Source organism: Lygodium microphyllum, chromosome 2 (assembly GCF_053477565.2).
Source record: "Lygodium microphyllum isolate KBCC chromosome 2, Lygodium_microphyllum_v1.1.10, whole genome shotgun sequence".
NCBI lineage: Eukaryota > Viridiplantae > Streptophyta > Polypodiopsida > Schizaeales > Lygodiaceae > Lygodium > Lygodium microphyllum.
Genome location: NC_141136.1, coordinates 48,871,362 through 48,894,787, shown reverse-complemented (window position 1 = coordinate 48,894,787; position 23,426 = coordinate 48,871,362).

The following is a 23,426-nucleotide window of genomic DNA, read 5'->3' as shown; positions in this document are numbered from 1 at the left end:
TAGGCAATGCCTAGCCTAATGTCAATTGGCAAGAGTTGATTAGAAATTTCCATCATCTTATCAAGATCCCACAATTGGACCTAGCACAATCAATGGTCTAAAATTGGCAATGTATCATTAACTTGGCTAGGTGGCCCTCATCCCATAACAAAAATGGAGATATTTTATTGTGCTCCAACACTTGGATGAACCCCTTTGCTTTTGATTAGCATGAAATACCCCTAGCACTCAACTATCTCCTTTGCTTTTGATTAGCATGCAGCACCCTTGGCAAGCAACTATACCCTTGCCAAAAGATTGCATGCCAAGGGCTTGAGAAATGGAAACACATGTGGGATAGCAAATAGTCTTGCTATCTTTCTCTCCATCTTGTGCACAATCAATTCAACTTGACCATAGAGGAGTTGCTATGGTTGGAAAACATCCTATGATGTAGAAGATTGGATTGGTCCACCATCTCTGTGGTTGAACAACCTAGGACACTAATGAAGACTTTGGAAAGCCCTTTCTGGAAGAAAGTTGGTCATATTCAAGAAGAATAGGGACTTCAATCCCTTATCACCCATTTTTCCTCTCAATCTTTTAGAAAAGTGAAAAAGCTACTATCCTATGCCATGATGGAAACTTGGAGACATAGGAAAAATTAGAGGGTCTAGAAGGCCATACCTTCCTTCAGATTGAACTTCTTTAGATGGAGGTTGGTATAAAAAAAAATCCCACTTAGTAGAACTCATTCCTCTCAATCTTTTGAAAATTGGAAAAGCTACTATCCTATGGCAAATGGAACTTGGCGGCGTAGGCTAAATTAGAGGGTCTAGAAGGCCATAACTTCCTTTTGATTAAACTTCTTTAGATGGAGGTTGGTATCCAAGAAACTCCCACCTAGAGGAACTCATTCCTCTCAATCTTTTAGAACAGTAAAAAAGTTGCTATCCTATGGCAAGATGGAACTTGGAGATATAGGATAAATTAGAGGGTCTACAAGGCCATACCTTCCTTCAGATTGAACTTCTTTAGATGGAGGTAGGTATCCAAAAAACTCCAACTAACTCTAGCTAAGAGGCTCCCTATCACTCCCCTTTGTGTCTTTTGCAAGTGACAAGAAGAGAAGCACTTGTTCTGGGATTTCCCAGTTATGATCCCTATTTGTGCAAGGTCAAGAATTGGCTAGAGGAAGCTAACATTAAAACTAATTTTGGCATGCCTACAACTTTTTTGGGTGATGAAAGCACCTTGGATGTGGCCTCATGGAAGTTAATCAATAGTACTTATGCACTAACAATCAAGTTCATATGGAAGAAGAGAAATGAAATAGCCGTGGTGGGAAAAATATAAACTTCTCTAATCATTATTTAGCTCTTCTAGCAGAAGAGTGCTAGTTGTTCTTAGGGTCTTAGCACCCAAACACTGGATCTTCAGACTATCTTCTAAGAAGCTAAAGTCTATAGCATGATGCTACATGGTTTATGGTTAGACCATATATAAGGCTCTATCTACTTCACCTCTTTTTTGTATGGTGATATACATATCTTATCCATTTTAATGAAACTGCATTTTTAAAAAAAGATGAGTTGAATGGTAACCCAATACCACAAAAGCATGTATTCATCATGCAACCATTACAATTGGAATAAGGAGGCAAAATCAATCATAGTTGTACTCTCTCTCTCTCTCTCTCTCTCTCTCTCTCTCTCTTTGTCTCTCTCTTATACACACATATTCACTACACATGTATTCACACATACCCACACATGTTTGATCATGATCAATACCATAGAACAACATAGGTAAGGAAATTGGAATACATGATGAATTTGTAAAAAAGTGATACCATTGAATAGTTCTCATGAACCTTGTGAGCTTGTTGTGTTGAGACTCAAGCTCATTTGTCTTCTGTCAGTTGTTTACCTTAGTGAATAAGGTTAAGTCACACTGACTTAACCATGATTAGATTTAGGTCAGTTTATCTTTGAGTGTGGATTGTACATACAGTTGACTAGTGAGTGACTGTGTGTGGGTAATGGAGAATGAATTGAAGGGAGCTGTCTGCTACCCTTGGGCCTGAGCTGCTGTCTCCTCCTCCTTCTTCTCAAAACATTAATATGGTATCAGAGCCTCCATCCTCTGTGAGACCTGCTTAAATGAAGAAGAGGAGCCTGTGGATGAATGACAGTCCTGTAAGCTTCACCAAAAACAGGACTCAGCAAGCTTCTGAATTGCCAAAGGTACAAGCATAAACTTCAGAGGAACGGAAGCTGCTAATCCAAGGAGGATGCATGCGATTAATGGCTGCCGCAAAGTATGCGATTAATACCAGGGAGGAAGTATGTGATTAATACCAGCGATTCTACCTTAGAATCGACGCCATTGGGACTGTATCCTGGAGGTAGTACAGAATGCAAAGTTAGAGTTGGAGCGTGGTCTTGGGACTCGAGATCAGGAGAAGCTTTTCGAGTAGGGGCTGGAGTGGCAGAGCGCTACAGGGCAGCTGGTGCGTTATTGAGTATTGGGAAGCAGTCCGGGGGCAGGATCTCAAGATGGTCTCTCAGGTCTGGTGCTAACTTCATGTGATGCAATCTGGGCATAAGCATTGCCTTTGGAATAATCAGTAACACCATAATTGTACGTCAGCTCCAATACAGTTGTTTTATCCTTAGGGCCATAGCCTAGCATCGCAATGGTGTACTTCTCTTCTGGGTTGTCACGAGTCTGAAGCAGTTGCATACAAAAGGCTTTTGCATAGAAATTAATGGATCTATCCAAATCTCCAACTCTGAGCATGACTTGGCAGAGAGGCTCTGGAGTGGGTCCTCGCTCATTCTCAGCATCTAACGACAGCAGTAGCGTGGTGAAAACTTTACAGGGCTGAAGCTTAGATCAAGGCTTCAGAAGTATTTAACAATACATATACCACAATAGCCTCTCGAGATCAAAGAAATCACAAAGATTGCTATTGAAGATATGGTATTTATCTGAACAGAAGACATGTGTGTTGCCAAAATAGAGGCTGATGCTATTATTTCCCCTTTGATGTTACCATTGACTGGGATCCACATTTTTTCAGCTCTTCTGAAATAACAAACACAGCAAGAGGAGCAAGACTTGACAACTTAAAACAGAGGTAACTTGAGGTAGCACTCTGAATTGCAGAAGCAGCACATTGTTGCTACACAAACATATGACAAGTTCACGGGTTATTCAAAAGCACTTGTAAACAGGTGCTAGGGCACAATAGAGAAATGCAGAGCAAGAAAGAATTGCAGTTTTTCTCATGGTTCTCAGTGCACACTTGAAATATACATGTCATGTATGCTTGGTTGAACAGTGCTCAGTCTGGCACTTCAAATACGGATACTTGCAAATCTACCACAGTGGGTAATATCTGCAGGTGCAGTGGCTACAGACCCATTGTTGATGCATGTAAAAGCCTTGTTGGAGACAAATTCTGCAACAACAGTGAATGTATCAAGTGAAACTTTAATATCTGTACTTGATGTTCTCTTATGCAAAGTTGTTGATGCATTGTAACTGCAGTTGAATGGAAACAGAAGCACATGCATTTTTACATTAAAAACTGGTTGCACTACAAGTTATTGAAGTATATTGCCTGTGGCATTTTGGAAAATTGACTGGTTTTGCAAAGCTTAAGGCTTTAAAATGGCAAACACAGGAGAGAAGGATACTATCACTCAGATAGTTGGTGAGAAGCTGGACTATAACAATTTCGTTCTATGGAAATTCAGGATGTCTAATTTTTTAATTGGAAGAGGCTATTGGGACCTAGTCACAGGTCTTGAAGATGAGCCCAAGCTACCGGAAGATAGACCTCCAACACAGGATCAGTTGAAGGCACACAGGACTTGGTTGGAAAAGGCCAGCAAGGTCTTGCATTGGTTGTCACTATGTGTGTCAAACACAAAGGCTATGCAAATTGCAAATTGTACTTCCCCAAAAGCTGCTTGGGACTTATTGATGAAGAATTATGGGCATGTTACTCATGCAAGAAAGACACAACTGAAGCAAAAGTCCAGCCACATATCCAGGAATGGAAGGTCTATTGAGGACTATGTCAGTGAGATCAGATCCATTGCAGAACAACTAGGATCAATTGGAGCTGAAGTTGAGGATGATGATTTGGTAGCAACTACCCTCCATGGACTTGGACAGGAATATTAGCAGTTTGATACTTCCATTTCAGTGCGTCAGGAGCAGCTTGACTTTGATGAACTTGTAGCACTTCTTTTGCATGAAGAAGTGAAACTTGGACTTAATACAAGTTCCAGTGGGTCTAAAAACAGTAGGGACAATGTCTTCTACTCAAATCAAAGGGGTAGAGGTGGAAGAGGAAGATCAAATTTTCGAGAAAGAGGTGCTGGAAATGCATATGCAGCCCGTGGACAGTAAGCTACTGGATGGCCAAATAGGCAGCCTCAAGCAAATAGAGGTGCCTCAAATGCTCGTGGAAGAGGAGGTTATCCACCTAGAGGAAGAGGCACTTGGCAGCAGCCTCAAATGAGTTATGGACAGCAATCAAATGCAAATAAGGATTGCCATTATTGTGGCAAATACGGGCATGTAGCTAAGGATTGCTACAAAAAGCAGAATGATCAGAGAGCAAGAGGGAAGCAACATGGTAATTATGATTCTTCTAGTGGTATGCAGGAGGATGACAGGTTGTTTGCAATGCAACACGTGAAGAAAGGGTTGCCTGTACACGACAAAGTAGATGATGTATGGTATATAGACTCAGGGGCATCTAACCACATGACTCCTCATGGATAGTGGTTTGACACATTGGTAGAAGGTGCTCATGGATATGTTTGCACAGGGGATGATACACAACATGACATTATGCATACAGGTACTGTTCCCTTGATGATGCATGGTGACAGGAAAAATAGTCTTTATGATGTATTGCATGTACCCTCCATAACCAAAAACTTGCTTTCTGTGGGACAAACGACTGAACAAAATCTATAAGTTAGATTCAATAGAGATGGATGCTACATTGAAGAGTATGATCAAGGATGCAAACTCATTGCTAAAGGCAAAAGAAATGGCAGGATGTTTACATTGGATACGAAAATTCCAGCATTGAATGCTGCTATGTACTCACATAAAAATGCTGCAATAAGGGACATTGAGATATGGCATAAAAGGATTGGACATGTAAATGTTCAAAAGTTGAAAAATATGCAGCATAAACAAGTTGTACTTGGACTTCCTAAGTTCAAGCATGTGGAATTGGGACATGTATGTCAGCCTTGTCAATTTGGAAAGCAATCAAGGCTTCCATTTATGAAGCATGTAAGCACTACTACTAGACCATTACAGCTTGTACATTCTGATGTATGGGGACCCTCACAGAATGTATCTCTTGGGGGATCACGTTACTATGTGTCATTCATAGATGACTATAGTAGGTACACATGGTTGTATGTGCTAAAGCACAAGAGTGATGTCATGGATGTTTTTCAGGATTTTAAGAGACATGTGGAGAAAGAATTGGCTTGCTATATCTCATGCTTGAGATCTGATAGTGGTGGCGAATATGTTTCTAAAGACTTTGATCACTTCTTGGCAGCTCATGGAATTAAAAGGCAACTGACATGCAGGTACACACCACGACAAAATGGTGTGGCCGAAAGGAAAAACAGGGTGATCATGGAATCGGCTGGAGCCATGTTGAATGAGAAAAGCCTACCAAATGCATATTGGGCAGAGGCTGTAATGACTGCAGTGTATGTCATGAATCGTACACCAACAGCAGGTATACATGAGGTGACTCCTTATGAGAGGCTTTATGGGATAAAGCCAGACATCAGCCATCTTAAGGTTTTTGGATGCTTGGCATATGTACATGTTCCAGATGAAAAGAGGAAAAAGCTCGATCCAAAGGCAGAAAAGGCCATCTTTATTGGGTATGCACAAGATAGGAAAGCGTACAAATGCTACAATCCTTCCACTCATGAGACATTGGTCTCAAGAGATGTGGTATTTGATGAGCTGAAATCATGGCATGAGAAGAAGATCACTGTGATGAATGATGAGGATGGCTATCACAAGCCTTATATACATGTAGGTACTAATGAAAGTGCAGAAATTTCTGGGCCTTCTAAAGATGCTACTACATCAGTTAGTCCTTGGACAGGCAGATTGAGGACTTTAGCATCTTTGTCCACTGACACGGGTATGTCAGTGAGGGGGAGAGATGTGGATAAAGGCAAAGGAAAACTTGATGATGTTACAGGGCCACTCACTTGTGGTTATGATTCACCTGGTACTGACAGCTTGGATAGTGAGTTTGGTATTCCATCGGTTGTGACTCCTGGTGTGAGACATAGATATATACCACCTCATGAGAGAGGAGAGTCTCATACTGCACCTCAGTTGAGGAGATCAGAAAGAGTTAGGAAGCCTATGGATAGGCTTACATACAGTGGTTACACAATAAGACACTATGCATATATGGCAAAAGTCACTAGCTTCAAGGAACCCACAAAGTTTTCTGAAGCTATTTTGGATGATCATTGGTGTAAGGCAATGGATGAGGAATATTCAGCATTGGCTGAAAATGACACTTGGGATTTGGTTGAATTGCCTGAAGGAAAAATGGCTATTGGTTGCAAATGGGTATACAAAGTGAAATGCAAATCAGATGGCACATTGGAAAGGTACAAGGCAAGACTTGTGGCAAAAGGGTATGCACAACAATATGGTCTTGATTATGAGGAAACATTCAGTCCTGTTGCTAAAATGGCAACCGTGAGGACAGTGATTGCGTTGGCAGCATCTAAAGGATGGAGTATGTATCAGATGGATGTGAAGAATGCTTTTCTCAATGGTGATTTAGTTGAGGAAGTATACATGGATCAGCCCGAGGGCTATACACATCCAGATTTTCCTACATATGTGTGTAGATTGAAGAAAGCATTATATGGGCTGAAGCAAGCACCTAGAGCTTGGAATGCTAAGATAATGCATTACTATCAATGCCACAAATTTTGATTTGCAATGCTAATAAATAATGATGCATATAGTAACATTAATAGTGACGCTTAATATCGTTGATTGTCCAAAACATTTGCAAGAGAGCAAGAGAGATCGATTCTTTGAGAGGGAGAGGAAGAGGGAGAGGGAGAGAGAGAGAAGAAGAGATCATCACCGATGTTATCACTGCCTCTGTTGTATGCAAAGAAGAGAGAGAAGTGTGAAAGGGAAAAAGAAGGAAAGCCGCAAAGAAAAGACACAAAAGAATTCATCTTCTTCAGGTTTGTGAGGTAGGTACATTGCCTCTTTTTACTTTGTTTTTGTATTTTCTTCTTTTTAGTTTTTAGTTTTTCTTTGTAACAAAATGCATTGAAAGAAAGGGAGAAAGGGAGGGAAGGGGGAGTAAAAATAAGGAATGGAGGGAGGGAGAAGAAGGGAGAGAAAGAGGATATTAAAGATAACAAAGAGAAAGGGGAAGAGAGAAACAAGATATGAAGGGAGGGAGAGAGAAGGATGAGTGAGAGAAATAACAAGGGAGAGAGAACGGGAGAAAAACAAAGAGAGAGGAAGCAAAGAGAGAGATAGAGAGAGCGAGAGAGAGAGAGAGAGAGAGAGGCAAAAAAGAGAGAGGGAGAGAGAAGGAGGAGGTAGGAAAGAAGGATGAGGTAAAGAGAGGAAGGAGAGTGAAAAGAAGAGAGAGAGAGGGAGAAAAAGAGATAGAAAGTGACAGAAAAAGAGATATAGAGAAAAAAAGAGAGCAAGAGAAAATCATGGAAATAATCATAGAATTAGAGAGAAGGGAAAGATAGAAAATAAAGGGGAAGGGGGAAAAGAAAGACAAAGAGAGGTGGGAAGAGAGGGTCTTTCAATATCCTTGCTTTTTATGTTTTTTATTTTCTATCTTTGATTTTGATTTTAAAGAGATGCATTGAGTGAGAGTGGGGAAGGAAGAGAGAGAGAAATAGAGAGAAGAAGAAGGGAAAGGTAGAGAGACAGAGAAGAAAAAAGGGAGATGAAGGGGGACAAACAAAGAGAGAGAGAGAGAGAGAGAGAGAGAGAGAGGTGTGGAGAGAGAAGTAGAGATGGGGATAGATAAAGATGAATAAAGATAATAAGAGGGGAAGAGAAAAGAAAAAGAGAGAAGTATAGAGATGGGGGAAAGGGAGAAATAATGAGAGAGAGAAGGGGCGAGAGAGAAACAAAGAAAGATAAAGAGAGATAAACAAAGAAAGGAAAAGAGAGAGAGAGAGAGAAAGGGGTGGGGAGTGAAATAGAGAGGGGATAGATAAAGATGGAGAGAGGGGGAAAGAAAAGGAATGGACAAAGAGAGATGGAGGGAGGCAAATAAAGAAAGTGAAAGAGAGAGAAATAGTGAGGGGGTTAAATAAAGATAAAGAGAAGTGGAAAGAAAAGAAATGGAGAGAATTAGAGAGATTGGAGAGAGAGAAGGTGGGAAGAGACAAAAATAGAGATAAAGGGAAACAAAAATATATTTTTTGTACTGTAACACAGAACAAATGGAGAGCGATGATGGTCATGACATCTAAGATCGTAATGCGTATCTTAATTAGCATATCCTATGTCCTGGCAGTAAGTCCAAGCTGGCAATCAGACAAAAGCGTCGCTTGTCCATAGACCACATGTGACACTTTGGTCATGAGTTTCAATTGGAGAGCATTGACCAAGCAATCTTAGACTTTGAGCGAATGGTAAGAAAAGTGTATATCAATCATACTTTATATTCATAAAGTAATTAAATATTACATACAAAAATTTTAGATCTCCCTTAGAAATATCTACAAAGAGATGACGCTCCATGTCAAGGAATGGACCTATTGCGGCCCATAAAAAAGAGTTCATGGGCGTGCGATGGATGGAGTGCCTAAGTTGATACACCCATTAGAGGGCACGTTGTAGAGTATAGCCTCAATACCAGAGGAGCCTAAGATGGAGACAATGATCGATGCATTACTATCCGTGAATGTGGAGTCATCTGATCCACGAAGCTTCCACACCATTGTATGATGGGTACCAAGTATTTCACTTAAAGATATTGCTTGTGCTTCTAAGTATGTAGGCAAAGTACGGTATCGTGATGTTATGAGGACACAATGTGAAAATGTATGGAATGCATCATCATCCGACTTCTCTATTGATCTAGAGAGTCAATGTGATCTGAGCCATTAGTACTAGTGTGAGTTGCATGGATTATCCGAAAATACTAGATTTTGGGATAATTTTAGTCTATTTTTTATATTATTTATTGTAAAAATCCAAAAAAGTTAGAAAAAGCTTCTAGATTAGGATGGCATGCAAAAAACTAGTTGCTTTTTCAGCCAATTAGGAGATTTTTCATAAAAAAGACAGATTGACAAAATCACGCGTGTTGCGATTGCTGTAAACACGGTGAAAACTGCAGATTGAACTGAAAGAAGAAGGAGTGATCTGGGAGATCCGTGAGCAGGCGTCCTGTGGTTTTACCCCCCTTTTGGAGCCAACAGAGCCATCAAATTTGGGTTTCGGGAAACAAAGAAAGAGCTGATTTTTCTGATCCACGTTTTTGGTCTACAAAGGAGCTCTAGGAGAACTAATGCCTGGAGATTGCTTTTGAGGAGTGTAAAGATTCCAGGTTCTTTCAATACATATTGAATAAATTCATTGTGATTTGTTCTTGTAGTGTTTACCACTTGGATATTCTCTATCTTCTCTTCCATCTCCTATCTCTACTTCCTTCTCCTTCTGATCCCCGCTGGATTCAATCTTTCGACAAAACCCCCTTCGACATTGGTGAACCCGACGTGAAAGGTCGTCACAGAGGAAGGAAAGATAATATGGGAGAACCTTCGGATACAATCTCCAATGATGTTTTGCAACAGTTGGTGCAAAATATGAATACGCTTATGCAGGTACAACAACAATAACAGGTGATGCAAGATTCAGCTCAAACAGAAAGTGTTGTGATGAATGATTTGCAAGAAGTTGAGCCTGAGGTAAAGTTATTCAATGGTAGGAATGTATCTGCATATGTACACACCTATGCTCAGAAGAGGGAATTCTTTGGAGTGGCTCAATCTCCATGGAGCCATTATTTGGTACGTGTTACTGTTCATGAACTAAAAGCATGGATTACTGAATTATACTTGCAGGATGCTGACTGGGTAGCCTTCAAGAAGACACTCAGGGAAGAATTTTACATTGAGGACACCAGTTTGATTACGCACAAGACTTTTCAGAAGTGGGTTATACAACCCAATAAGGGTCTTGTGGCGACGGAATTGTTAAGAGAATTTAAAAGTCGATTTGAGCACTTGGATCTTGTAGAACAGCAAGCTCTTACAAGTCAGAAAATTGAATTGTTTCTACAAGCAGTTGATCCTGAGCTTCAAGAGAAGCTTGATGATTTGTTGGAGGATCAAACTACATAGACATGTTTGAAAACAGAGTGGAGACATGTCAAGGAAGTTGTTACTGCACTTGTGAAGAAACATAGAAGAAGAGAAAGATTGCATGTCTCTAGCTTGCCCATTGTTATGACTAAGACAGTTGAAGTATCCAGTAAGCCACCCGCTTCGGTGACTAACCCTATGGCTGTACCTCCTATTGTTCCCTCTGTTAGGAAATATGTCTTAGATGAATTGGTCAAAGGGATGCAGGATCTTCAATTGAAGGTTGCAAAATTGGATGAAAAAGGACAAGAGGAAAGGGGACGGGCAACAGCCCCTAAGCCTGGAAAAATATGTATGTGGTGTGACAGTTTGCAGCACGAGAAAAAGGATTGTGCTGCCTATGAGGAGCCTTGGCACGATAGCTTATCTTTTGGAAAGACGGCAAGATCCATGCACAAGAAACAAAATTTCCACTTGCTTTGAATTTTGGAAAGGGAGGTATGCAGAAGTTGTTGGAAGACTTGGCTGTTCGAAATGAACACCATATTGGGGAATATGGGAATTTCCCATAAGTTTGGGACACGTGGTCAAATCTTTGGATTTGTCATAACTTGAACACTATAACTCCAAATTAAGCGCTCTATGGCTCAATAGATTCCACTTTTCAAGTGCTTTCCAATGATGGGTCACATCATATGATTTTGAGAAAGTTATGGGCATGTTATCCGGGTGCCATCTTTTTAGCATTCAAAAAATGGAAATTGGGAGATTCCCAAACTTACTAATATTGTGTTGATGCTTATGCGGCAGTATATGCTTCTACTTTTGGTTTACAGTTGGATAGAATGCATGGCCAAGTGATGGTCCAAAGGCTAAAATATGGACACATGCTTTACATGCAGCTGAAAAGAGAAGGGTCACTGATAGCGAAATGTCTTATGCACGACAAGATATTCGTGGCATAACTAGTTGGGAATCACCGGTAGATGCATATTCAGTGTATGCATATTTAGCAAAGGTACAAAACACGGATGTACTTGTGGAAGAAAAATGAAAAAGAGATGAAGATATTGCAGGGACATCTAAAAGAATGACAAGAAGAAGTGTGGATCTGTCTAAAGCTGCAAATGAGCCACCTCCCGAGCATGTTATGGAAGAGGTCAGTTAGGAGCAAAAACATGATAACAAATAAGAGGGAAAAAAGAAGGGCAAGCAGCCAGGATATAAGTTGCAATTTGACATTGAGACAGCCACCCACACAGATTTTAAGAAGGTTCTTGAAGAATGGATCTTAAACAGTCGGGTGGAATTTACCTTGGGAGAGGTGCTTGGCATTGCCAAGCGAGAATTTCATGATGAGATCATTGACATAATTAAAAGAAAGCGTCAGTTTCTTGGTGATACCACTAGTGCATTGCTACAATTTGAAGAGGAAACTGGGTTGTTGGGTATTCGGGCTGAATATGAGTATGAAGTAAGTACTGGATTATCTATATAGGATGCTATTAATCAGTGGACAACATGTGGAAAAGATAAGAAAGTGGCTAAAAATGCATTGTCTTGTAACAATATGCATGGTGGAGTAAGGCAAATGCAAAAATATGGAGAAGAGACTCTAGGATTTATTCCTCAAAGTCACTACACAAGAAATCATTAGGCTAGAGCTACCACTGAAATGGTAGTGAAAATAGGGAAGCGTGAAACTCCTTGTGTTGCTTTACTTGACCATGGGTCTGAGATAAATGTCATTGAGCGGGGATTGTATGAAAATGGTGCATGGCTTGTGGACATTGATCATGGTTGGCATATAAGGGTTGCAAATAATTCTTCAGGGGAGCTCTATGCTGCATGTCCTAATGTAAAAGTGACAATTGGTGATGTACAGGAAGAGCAACACTTCTTTGTGCAAGATAATTCCTCATATGTAATGATTTTGAGACAGCCCTATATTATAGGTGTGTGTATGGAAACAAAGGTGCTTGATGATGGTTCTGCTTATGGAAGAGTCAGAAGTAAGGATGGGAGAAAAGCAGTCCAATTTCTTACTGTTTGTGTTAATCATCCTAGAAATCGTGATACGCTTCGAGAGTCTCCTTTGGCTCCAAATGCAAGGGAATTCAAAGACTTGGATTTTCATTAAGCACTGCTGTAATGCGGAGCTACAGTAGTGTTGTTCAAAGGGTGTACTCGCCTCTTGATGAAATGAAGCATGTATTTACTATTGGTAATTCTCAGTTTACAACAAGCACACTACATCAAAAACAAGGCATAGATGCACATGTTAGACGCGCAAAGTCGGGCGCGTCTATCATTGCGTCTATATGTGCGTGTAAAAGAGCGTGTAAATAGACACAAATTTTGTGTCTATATATCCGCGTAAATAGGCGCCAATATAGATGCGCCACCAGACGTGTAATTATTTAACCACCTAAACTTGGACTTAATATAATAAAAAAACCAGAGTTAATAATTATTTAACCACCTGAAATTGATTCTTGAGTATGCACATGTGTGCATGATAAAAACCATAGAATTAAGAATACACATTGAATCATTGAATAAAAAAACCAGAGTTAATAATTATTTTTGCATTGCTCTCTAATGAATGGCAGTTCCTCTAGTTGACAAGCCTGATATAAGTAATTAGCGGCAAGCAACAGAAACCTTATTATACAATTAGTACCAAGCATTGCAATATGTATCTCGTAATTTCTCTACTTGAAGATGATAAAAAATACTTACTTTTTATTATGGAAAATTCAATTTAGCTTTAAACTTGACTATTGATTCTTGAGTATGCACGTGTGCGCATGATAAAAACCATAGACTTAAGAATACACATTGAGTCATTAAGCAAATTAAGTATGTTACAGTGAATGATCCATCTCATCTTCAATGAGATCAGCCCTTGCTAAACTATCTACTTCTAGGTCTATGTTACCAAGAGGTAACAAAACAAATAAGTCTATCCCACTATCAGATGTGTTGCTATATTGCTCAATAACTTCATCAATATCATCGACAATCACATTATTGTCTTTTTCTGTGTTTCCTTGAACATCCTCACGAGGTTCAACTTGTACTATATCATGCATATCATCCATTATGGTGTCATCATGTACATCATCATTAATTGTTGGATTGTCATCTACTATCTCCATGTCGGTAATATTACCATATATTGGTTTTGAACGATTAGATATAGGGATCACATACCACCATCGGTTATTGTTTACCATTGGATGATACACAACCTGTATTTGAAAAACAAAAGCAAGAAACTTAAATACTTATTATATTGTGTATATGTATTACATGTATACATATTTAAAAATTAGCTTTTGCATATATACTTGCTCACATTGTTGAGGTAGTACCAATGTGTCATTCTTGTTTTGGTGAAATTTTGTAGAGTCAATGATTACAAAACCACTTGAATGACGTCTGATTGTGCAATGCTCACCATTTGTTACCACTTCTTTAAACCACTTCACATCCAGTACATATATAAAGAATCATTTGAAGTCAACCTTCAGAATATCTTGGATCAAGCCACAATAACCTTCCATGGTACCATTGGCATCCTCGAAGTGAGCAAGGACACCACAATCTTGGGTATTTCTCTTTTCATCTATACGTTGAGTTCGAAGATGTTTACTCTCACACCAAATAGCATTGAATAATGTGCACTAGTAGTAAAAGATAAAAGATCAAACATGTCAATTATTTATATAAAATATAACTTATAGAAACAAATTAATTGATAGTATGTCTCACCTTTGATAAGCAACCTCGTGCGTATTCCCACTCTTCTTGGGATATATTGATTTCCTCCTCTTTTTCCATTCTCTCCATTTCCTCATGTAACCAATCTATATCAATATGACCTGGGAGCGCATTTAGATGATCTGGAAATGAGACATTACATCCATATCTAGTGCGAAATGCTTGTCTTTCACTTTTTCTTCTTGCCCTTGCTTCATTATATAGTGTCACCCATTTGCTCATGACATCACTATTGAGCACACAAAAACTATTTAACTTACGAAGTTCTTCTTTTGTTAGCACTTTACTCATTCCTTTTCCTTGAGGTATTATAGAGGTCATCCTCAAGTCTTCATCATCTTTCCATAGTTGTGGTTGAGAGGGGTCCACTTCAGCAAGATATTCAGAGATATAAACAAGGGATCATTGCACTAACCAACCCTCAGCCATGCTTCCCTCAGGCCATGCTTTTTGCCTCACAAAATCTTTCGAGGTTTTCATGAAGCGCTCAAGAAAAAAACACCCACCTTGCATGAACTGCCCCACAAAGTGCGATCTCATCAATCAAGTGTATGAGTAAATGTAATTGAGTAATCAAAATGGATCGAGGAAAAATTTCCTCCACCAAACAAACCACCTCAACAGATAATACTCGAGCATCTTGCAATGTGTTTGGATCAATTTCCTTCAAGCTCACGTATCTGTCAGGATGTATTTGGGAATTGTTTATTTTTGTTTAGAAATTCAAAGATATATAATGAAAAAATACAATGTATACACACCTCACAAGCTCTCCCATCTTGTAAATGATATCATGTACATCTTTGGATACACAATGGGATATGCTAGTAGGAAGTACGAACTGAATGTAACCAATATTCATAGATCAAATGATTAGCTGAGGAAAAAGTTATCATACCCCAAAGTTTACACATAGTTACTCCACTAATTACTATATTCATGGTTAGAGATACCCTTACTAATTGAATCATTTTGTGCCAATCGTGGGACTTCAAACCAGATAGTTGCTTCACACCTCTTTTCTTTTTCTTTATGAAGGCTCCCTTGAGACATCTCATACATCCTGTGGGTGTTCGAAAGCTACATATTTGTTCCTGCACTATTTTTTCCTTGTTCTTTGACAACATCCAAGGTGCATGGGGTAGCTCAATCTTTCCTCTGGGTCCAATGCGTGGCCAGGCTCATCTCATGCGACCAATGTTATGTAAATCCTCCCTTACATGACTGAATCACGAGCCCCTATCAAGTGATCCCATAATGTAGATACAACATTTTTGAATATGTGCATGGGGTCCAAGAAGTGATTGATCTTGAGTTCAGTCCAGTACGGAAGACGAAAAAATATAGAGAACCTAACAAACAGACAATATATTATGTAAACAATTCATCATGCTAAATACTTTAAAGTCAATCGAGAGAAATACACTTCTTACCGACACATGCCGAGTGGAGGGTGGATGTCGGCATTAATCCATCTCTCCTTCCAATCTCTAATGGTTAGAGATTTTGGAGTCATTCCATTAGTAGGGAGAACATATTTGGGATGGTCAATAGGAAGAAATCGATGATGATTGTCGTAGATAACCTTCTTTAAATGTGCCGGCCTAGAGGAATCTAGAGAGGGACTGCAAATAGGACATGCATGATATCGTGATGTGGTTAAACCTGAACAAACGAGTGAATTAATAAAATGCAATTGATTCAAGTCTTGAATTTAAAATATAGAGTTATATACATGTACCTGAACACTCTCCATATCCTGAAAATTCATGCATGGTCCACAACAACATGGCCTTCAATGTGAAATCTCTAGAGGATGCAGATGCGCTTGTATCTTGCACCTCAATACCTTCCCATAACATTTCTGACTCTTCAATCAAAGGCTCTAAGTAAATGTCTATGTTTTTTACCTTGTGCTTTCCAGGAATCAGAAGGGACAACATTACATGTCCCTTTTTAATTGCCATGGATTGAGGAATATTATAGCTCACCAATACCACTAGCATAAACTGTATGATGTGCTTTTGATGCCAAATGGATTGATTCCATCCATACCTAAACCAAATCTCAAATTTCTTGGCTCTTCTTTGAAAACGGGCCACAAATTATCTATATGTTGCCATGCCGGTGTGGCTGTAGGGATCCTCCATTTTCCATCACTTGAACGATGACTAGCATGCCATGACATGAGCTTTCCAGCAGACTTACACTGGAACATAAGTTTTATACGTGGAACAATCGGAAAATGTCGCAAAACCTTACGAGGCACATCCATTGACTTAATCTCCACTTCATATCTTGATTCGCCACAAATAGGACACTCTCGTGCAAACTCATGAATCCCACGAAATAAGACACAATCATTGACACATGCATGGATCTTGACATAATCGAGGCCTCCCAGAGATGTCAAGTAATATCTTGCTTGCTCTCTCTTAGTTGGCAATTTGTTTCCTTTTGGAAGCATTTGCGATAATAACCTACATATATTTTTAAAAGTGAGTTAAAAAACCACCAATATATATTTCTGTGTGATTTCAAAATAGAACAATTAATATTATATTCATAAGCCAAACTGAATTGATACCTACTTCAATAACGCATCCAAACTGACATTATTCCATCCATAAATTGTTTGCAAGTTAAGTATCTCGAGGGATGCACGAAGAATGGAGTACGTACAACCTTCATACAACGGATTAGATGATACTACGTATAGTGGATCATCTAGCTTCGTAGAGTGACATTTTCCCTGAACCGGTTGCGAAAATAGATGGTGTACCATGTTGTCCAAAATCTCATCCTCTACGACTTGATGGGGCATTTCATGAGGGCTACTATCATGGTCGTGAGTCTCCACTCTTCTTAAAGACTCTGCCTCCTCGCGTCGACGTTTTGCAGCCTCTCGACGCCCAGGAGGGAGCATCTGAGGATGTGGCACTGCATCCTGCTCAACCACAAAAGGGAGTTTCATATACATTGATATATATTGAGTAACATAGATTAGCAATCTTAGTGTTTAAAAAAAATAATGAATACCGGTGATTTTTCTCGGTCCCATTCTCCATACAAGCTAAGGTGTGACATTGTAATTCGACGTGCTCGAAAAATACACCCTCGACAACGATCACACATGCATTTAATTTTTCATCGTAGCCATGCATCTCGATTATGAAGACGTAATGTTTCATCCTCACTTGAGGATGGGCTCGTTAACTCATCAGCATGCACCGCACTAGGTGATGATGACGACATGATTAAACCTAATTCATGACAATATCAAAATATTTATCATTCATATGCTTACATAAAAACTTCAAGCTGCCGTATTAATTATTCTAAGATCTCAATTTTAAATACACAAAACTCATCATAAATACATTAAAACTTATGATAAGAATTCACTATCAAAACTTATCTTAAAAACAAAAAATTATGATAAAACCAAAATGCGTGTCTATATTTGCGTTTACGTACACGTCTAAATTAGTGTCTATTTGCGCGTGTATGTTCGTATCTATACCCGCGTTTACATATACCTTAGATGTACATATACACGCCAAAATAGATGCACACATCAAAATTCAAACCATACTTAAATCATTTCTTTTCGAACTGCGCCTTTTCTTTCCTGCGTTTTTTGCGGTTCTGAAGCTCGAGTTTAGCCGACATGCAGTCTCTTCATGCCTCACCTAGTCTCTTCATGCCTTATCTCCTCATGAATCACCTCTTCTTTCATTTCAAACACACAAGAAGGGAAAAAGGAAAGCCAAGGAGAGGAAGAAAGAGAGAACAAGAGAGAGGAGAATAAGAGGAAGAAGAAGAAGCAAGCAAGCAAGCAACCATCAAGGGAGGGTAACTTACCAAGGAGAAGAAGAAAGAGAAGGAGAAGGAAGAAGCGCCACCACGCGCCACACCAACCATCAAGGGAGGGTAACTTACCAAGGAGAAGGAAGAAGCGCCACCACCCGCCACACCAAACACCCAAGGTGAGTCCTCTTTCTCTTTCTCTCTCTCTCTTTCTCTCTCTCTCTCTCTCTCTCTCTCTATGTCTGTCTGTCTCTCTCTCTCTCTCTCTCAGTATTAGGATTTCTGATTCCATTATGTATTGCATTTTGTAAATCATGAATGGCAGTCGTCGGACTGAAATCAACCAACTGAGCGCGTCTACCAGCACGTCTACATTTCAGTGTAGACGCAGGGATAGACGCAAAGAAATGTTTTCTCTCATTGCGTCTGAGGCCGCATCTCAGAGCCCGTGTATTCTGCGTCGAAGACATGAGAATACACATGCTCTGCTTAGAGGCTTTGACTTCAGAGTCGCGTCTCCAGGCGCGTGTACTCTGCAGTCTACACGTGATGATACATGCGTACGCCAGAGCATTGACCTAGAAACCACGTCTGATAGCACGTCTATACTGCATCTCAGATGCGAATATAGATGCGCTCTGGACAGAGGGTTGACTCTAGGGACACGTCTGAGAGCGCTTCTATCCTGCAATTTAGACGCGGTTATACACGCGCCAACGCCAGCTCTAATAAAAAACAATTTTCATTGCCTAAACAATATATTTTTGCAATGATGAATGTGACCAATCCCATGTTTGTGTTTATCAGTTTTCTTGTTTATGAGAAGAATTAGCACTTAAGTTTTATGCTCAATGTGTAAAGAAAGCTAGATTATTAGCACTTTCAATGCCATGAGCATCCATGTATTTTTTCTATGTGTGAGCATCAAAAGCCTTCTCTTACATAATGACTCTAGGCCCACTAAATGATTTTTCATAATTAATATTGGATTGGATCAAGGATTATGGCTCTTTGAAAATGTTTAGGTGTGGATGAAGGTAATATATGATTTTTTGTATGCAAACAAATTTGTCTTTTTCCTGTGTTTTTTTTTTGCAGATGTCGCATCCTGGTTCATCTAGCAATGACCCAGATTTGGATCGCATGAATGATACATTGGCCTTATTTAGCAGGGGGTCAATGCATTTTTTGGAGGTTTTCCTAGTAGGGAAGACTTCATGGGAGAGATGACTAGACACCTTGGCCGCTCTCCCACAGCAAACGAGGTGTTCAGCATCATATTTGGAACGCCTCTGACGTCTTTGCCTGGCACTACTTCCCAAACTCCAATTGCACGTACTCCACATGCAGGTACTCCACGTGCAGCACCTGTACATGCATCAGCTGAAGCACAAGCGTCAGTCCACGCACGTGCATTTGCAGAAGCATGTGCATCCAGCGAGGCAGAGAATAGTCGACAGAGAGGGAGGAGGGAGAATCGAGTGGGAGGACGAGGCTTGTGTGGAGTGTAACGTATCCACTAGTATCATCCAAGACACGTCTTAGCAGTCCATCGGAAAGGATGTCTAGAAAACTCCGCCCGGCACTCCCATGGAATGTTACGGGTTTTGCAAACTAGGTCTTCCCGCGTCTGCCATGTAGTGAAAGTATCCTGGCCGTTCCCACTTAGGATCGACCGGAATTAGGGTTTTCCTGATTCGTCATTAGCTAACAACAACTAGTGTCAGACCCGAGCGAACTACTTTACGCAGAAACGCCAGGTCGGAAGCGGATTCACGCTGCACTTGGTTCAAGGAGAATGGGAAACGAGAGGGATGCAAGGCTCAACCTCTCTGCCATAAGGCATAGTCCCATTCCGTTCCCCTAAAACAACGTAAATCGGGTAAGACGTAACTCTAGGTCATCGCTCTCGTTATTCGTTTTGCTGATGATGATCATCCCGCTGTTCTTCGAGATTTTTGAGAAAAGTTCCCGGCTAACCGGGACCACCCAACCGTAGGACGGACCCATGGCCCATCCTTTGCACTTTCCTCGGTTTGTTTTAGTTATGTAATTATCTAACACATTAATTTGACATATAACAATCAGCTTCCTTAATTAATCATGTTAAGCACTGGTTCCTTCACGTAATCTTATCACGTGACATAGAAAAACAATATAAAGCAAGTTATTTTTTTAACATTTCATCATTTTATCTTTGAAATACAAGGAGTTTCCACCCGTAGGCTTGTCCATAATCTGCCCGAGGGCTATCCAGTAATCCCCAGGGATCACTATTCCAAGCTTCCGCCCATAAACTAGTATGCCGGCCTCAAGATCCAATCCCAAGTCACGTTAGCCCCTTGTGCAGGACCCGGAAGGCAAGGGATTTATGGCCAAAGCCCCCCCTGGCACCCAAGCGTCCTCCTGCTCCAAGTAGAGCTCAACGAAGAGACCTCTCGCGGTGGGTTCGGTCCACGTTCCCGGCGCGGTCAACAACCCCCTTGGTTAGGGTCAGGCAAGCAGTCGGGGATAACTGAAGCTGCCTCTCCCTTCAAGCCTTCAACCTGAAGCATTCGATATCTTTTCATCCTTTAGTTCCTTGAGCAAACAATGCAAACAGTGCTTTCTAAACTATTACAAGCACAATCAATTCCAGTGGTCGTTTATTTGGCCAATTGCTAAGGAGTGAATCTTTCTCTCCGAATGCATCCAGCACTTGATCCGGGATCAATTTCGACTTGGCAAGATCCCCAAGGGTTTGTTTGTTAACCCCATATCCTTGGGTTAGGGCCGTACCCTACTAACCCAACTTAACCAATACCTTAAGTTCTATTAGCAGTAAATATGTTATTCCAATTTACTAATTGGTCTTTTGCTTCCAAGCAAATATCTAATCCTCGTATCTTGGTTACTTTACCCAAGAAAGGTACTATATCACGACGATTATTTCTCCTCTTGCAAGATAAACTTGCGTAAGAATCTGCCAATCTCATTCCGAGGAATTGACCATTCCCTTTTGATCAAATCACAAGATCATGCGACTCTCCAACCTATTGCGCAAGTGTCGCATCAAAATCATGGGACTATTTTACCCATCGAATGGCGTTGTCTAATCACAAAATCATGATTAGATAGGAAACAGGGTTAGGGTATCTTCATAACAATCCATTCCTGATTGCACTAGGTCGATATTGTCGGTCCAAAAGTTCCAAATCCAAATCGAGTTTCATTCTTTTACCGAGCGATCCTTAGGGTAAAAACCCTAGATCGTTTCTCGCAAGTGTGTCCTATTTTCCCTACATTCCGTGAATGAGGGCAAGTCTTTAGGGTATAAGAGTTTCAGCTTTGGCAATAAGAGCGATTAGGTCATGTCCTCAATGTGCTAAACCCTAGTTAGCTCTTTGGGATATGTTGCATTGATTTAACCCTTCTTGAACGAGTTGCTTGCTGTTTAGGTGTTTTTAGGGTAAACTAATTTACTTATCTATTCTTGGAGGTATTTACGATACCCTTCTCGTAACCACATGATTCATTTCCTATGTTTGAGTATATTTACAAACCCTACTTTTCTGGTTAAAACCAAAGCATATGCTAAGTTACGACATAACTTCTATTGATGCATTTAAGATTCATGCTACTAAGCGATAGGGTTTTATGTGAACCATGCAACCTTTTTCTAACTTCTTTTCTAAATGAGATTTTCGTATGCTAAATAAGAATTGTACAACCTTTCGTAACTATTTACGTAGTTGATTGAGATTTAAGCCAATTGACTAGATTTTAATCTACTTTTTTAAGAACCATTTCCAGGCCTTGTAAATTCCTACGGATTATTAGCGACCTTCTTTTAATGAATCATTTCGAAGGAAAGATGCCTAATAATGTGACATGCAATTTATTCTTTCCATGCAAAATTGAAGTGTACTATCATTATTTCGACTTGTAAAAATGGGCATTAGTTAATCTAAGTTCGTTACTTTGCAATGCGTAAAAACCACTTGCTAGGAATGCATAGAGATCTTATGCTCTTCTTTTTCATTCATTTAATACAAATGACCGATTCTTTGATCAAAGTTATTTCCTTTAATTTAGCCAAGGTATTTCAATCCAAAAAGTGCATCCTAATTTCCGTAAATGAATCATGCACAATTGAAATATTACAACGTAAACAAAGTTAGGAGCCATCTCGAATTCGACCTTTTCGCCTTGGATGCAGATTTATGATGTTGGCCATCTCCTTCGCACGTGAAAACTCCCTTTTGGTTCGGCTTCCTTGATCAATTTCACCATCTTTTGAAATTGAGCTTTAGAAGTGGGAACTTATGAACTTCTCCTTCCTTTCATAGAAGTTCTGGGGATAAGGATCTTTGTGGAGAAGGAGTGTGGGGGGAAAAATTAGGGATGGGCTTATGGGGGAATTCGAGGGGAAAGGGACTTACAGAAACCCCTCTTCTTCAAAGCCGTGAGGGGCTTAATTGAGGATCTAATGGGGAAGCCTTATAGGCTTCCTCCTCGAAGCTCGGAGGGATGAAAAATTATCTCTAGGAGGGTTTGATGGGAAAGCCCTTAAACCCAGCAAGGATATTGGCCTTGAGATGGATGAAATGAAAAAGGCCTTTAAATTTCGAATATAAAATGGCCTTCATGGGAAGGGATAAAATGGCTTTAAAGGACTTATGTGGGAAGGGGTTTAAAAGGAAACAGGGGGTAAAGTGGACTTAAGGAGATTTAGCGGGAAAAGGGGTTTAAAACCTGCTAGTGTGGCTTTAAGTGAATCCATGAAAAGGGTTTATGACTGGGTAAATGGATTTTGGGGAATTCAAGGGAAAAGGTTAATTCCCGAGGATGCAAAGAGAAAAGGTCTTAGAATTGGCTATTGCGGATCCATAAGAAGGGGGGAAAAGAACTGGACTATGGTGGGGATTTTTGGGATGCAAGGGAAAAATAATGCTTAAAAACCTGGGAAATAAAATATGGACTTGTAAGGAACCCCACGGGAAGGGTTGCTTAATTCTCGGGGGGGAGGGGGGTATCAAAAAAACTCTTTGGAAGGGGCTTATAAAAGCCACAGGAAGGGGGGCTTTCTTAGGCCCTTAGAAGCTTCCCAAGAAGCTTCTGGGAATCGTGGAGACCACGTAGACAGAGAGGAAGGCGGTGGATTCTGGCAGCTGGTGGCATCATGACCCTCCTCACGACTCCTCCTTCGGTGCAGTTGCTCTCCTCCACGGCAGTGTCACAGCTCAGCTCATTCTCTCTCTCTCTACCATGGCCTGACGGCATTACCTTCCTCCCCACTGCAATACACGACTCTCTCCTTTCTCATAGCAATACTTGACTCTATCCTTTCTCTTGTCCCGGTGGCGTTCTGGCCCTACTCCATGGCAGGGCCCTCCCTTGTTCACTCCCCCCCCACAAGGCTTTTATAGGTGAGGGGAGGGGACCTTCCCGGCGCCACGCGGCCATAGTGCATGG